Below are 2500 nucleotides of genomic sequence, written 5' to 3' on the forward strand. Positions count from 1 at the left end.
TAATAGTAAGTGGTTGGAGTCAGGGTGCTGTGCGGGAGGGAATGAGAGAATGAGGCGGGCAGTCAGCTGGGGCCGCCGGCGCTCAGTAATCACACAGAACAGATGGGACCAGGGACACACACACACACACACACACACACACGTGCATTTGTGCCCAAACATACACACACACACACACACACATACAAGCACTTTGTCACACAACCACCACTTAAGTATCTCATATCAGCTGTTGATGTGCTACTTGTGTGTGTGTGTGTGTGTGTGTGTGTGTGTAAAAGTGTGGCAGTGTTTTTGCCTGTTTTATCTGCCTCTGACGTGGCAGGGTTTGTGGTGTTGTGTGAGCTCCAGTGTATGAGCGTGGGTTTGTGGATGTGAGTGAGGCACAGATAAAGGCCATGGTTGGAGAGAGAGAGCGTGTCCACGTTTGTGTTTGCACATTTTACAGTTCCTGGCCATTAAATGAAGCATACAATCTGACTTTATGTTCCTATAACACTAAAGAGCCTGAAAACCACAGCCAGCACAGGGAGAAACTCGGGACTGCAGAAGTATTTCAGCACGGTTGGGGAGTGAGCGTAAAAAAAGGAAGCAGAACGGGAATGCAGGAGGGAGAGAAAAAGAGAGAAAAAAAAGCAGCAGGAGACAGAGAACGAGTGTTTTCAGTGGATTATTATTGTTGTTGTAATAAACTGAGCCACAGGACTCCACCACCACTACCGGCCACTGCCACACATTTTCCACTGTGTGTGTGTGTGTGTGTGTGTGTGTGTGTGTGTGTGTGTGTGTGTGTGTGTGTGTGTGTGTGTGTCTGTGTCTGTCTGTCTGTCTGTCTGTCTGTCTGTCTGTCTGTCTGTCTGTCTGTCTGTCTGCCTTTGTGTGTGTGTGTGTGTGTGTGTGTGTGTGTTCATGTACCCATGGAGACAGGAAGCTGGAGCGCTTTCTGTGTGTCTCTTGTTCCTCCGTGTCTCTCCCACTCATCTCTTTATTCATTTACCTCCCCCCTCACTCATCCCTCTCTCCTGTTGCTGCCTCTCCATTTTTCTGTCTCACTGGGGAGAAATATGGGGAGAGGCTTCGTTTAACATTTCTGCATGCCTCTATGCCTCCCCAAGAGCCCCTGTTTGTTTCTGTGTGTGTGTGTGTGTGTGTTTAATAAAGAAAAAAAGGATTACTTTAATATTTCATTGTCTTGTAAATGAGAAAGATTGAAATTTCTAAGAGCCTGTTTATATGGCTGTGTGTGTCTGTCTGGCTGTGTGTGTCTGTCTGGCTGTGTGTGTGTGTGTGTGTGTCTGTATTTTCTGTGTGTCAGCCTGTGTATTTGTCTGTGTGTGTGTGTCTTTTAAGCCGTATGAGTGTGTGTGCTCGTGTCTGTGTGTGTGTGTGCTCGTGTCTGTGTGTGTGTGCTCGTGTCTGTGTGTGTGCGCGGGTGTGCATGCGTGCGTGTGTGTGCGGGTGCGTGTGGGTCTGTGCCAGTAAAAGCTTCTGCCAGTGAGATGTTGTCCCAGTGCTTCCACTCTCTCTCCCGCCCTCTTGGTGTGTTTGTGTGGCTGCATAATTAAAACAGCACAGGAACTCTATTCCACAGGGTTATCAGTTCTCTCTCTCTCTCTCTGTCTCATACACACACACACACACACCCGATCCACTTACCCAAAAATACACACTGTTACACAGGCACACACTGACACACAATCACACACTCACAACGCCCCCAAAGAGAACACACACACACTCTCTCATAACTCAGTCTCTTAACTCAGGTCTTCCGTGCTGTGGTCTGCCTCTGTGGTCTTGGACAGGTGTGACTTTGACCGGAGGAGAAAGTGGTAGTGTGTGTGTGTGCGTGTGTGTGGCTGGCTGGCATTCCTGTCTCTCCATACCTCTTTGTATCCGGTGTGTATCTGTCAGCACATCTTGCACACTTGGAATACTGTGTCCATCCAAATGCGTGTGTGTGCGCGTGTGTGTGTGTGTGTGTGTGTGTGTGTGTGTGTGTGTGTGTGTGTGTGTGTGTGTGTGTGTGTGTGTGTGTGTGTGTAAGGGGGGTGTGGTCAGGGGTTTGCGTGTTTATGCTGACAAATTTGCAACATTTAAGGGAGCAAAGTGGATTCTGATTGATTATGCATGAACACCAGAGCAATCATTGAATAACTATGATTCTATTATTAATGTGTCATGTTGAACAGTCAGTCCACCATCACAGTACACACACACACACAGCCCCTGCCTCTTACCAGGGACCCAAACCTCACATGGGGCACCAAACAGCTGTCTTCCAGTCATCCTCACGTTTTTTTGACGAGGGGGTTTCCGTGGCAACCAGAGGGGCACTTGGGGTCAGCACCTTTTTTAAAGGAGCAGCTGGGATGGGGAGGGGCCAAAGGGGTGAGTGCAATGAATTTTTATTGTGCCTGAGAGCATGCTCCAGTCTGATTTGCCTCCTCTGTGTGTGTGTGTGTGTGTGTGTGTGTGTGTGTGTGTGTGTGTGTGTGTG

At 48.6% G+C, this 2500-nt stretch overlaps 1 protein-coding gene across 1 annotated transcript in view; it reads left to right on the top strand.

The window, feature by feature from the left end:
• The window catches only part of dvl3b (dishevelled segment polarity protein 3b), a gene marked incomplete at its 5' end in the record, with an annotated part of 25841 nt that overhangs the window by 9304 nt on the left and 14037 nt on the right, over positions 1-2500 (top strand). The window lies entirely within an intron of this gene.

The sequence above is a fragment of the Sprattus sprattus genome (genome assembly GCF_963457725.1).
Source record: "Sprattus sprattus genome assembly, chromosome: 9".
In the NCBI taxonomy this organism is placed as follows: domain Eukaryota; kingdom Metazoa; phylum Chordata; class Actinopteri; order Clupeiformes; family Clupeidae; genus Sprattus; species Sprattus sprattus.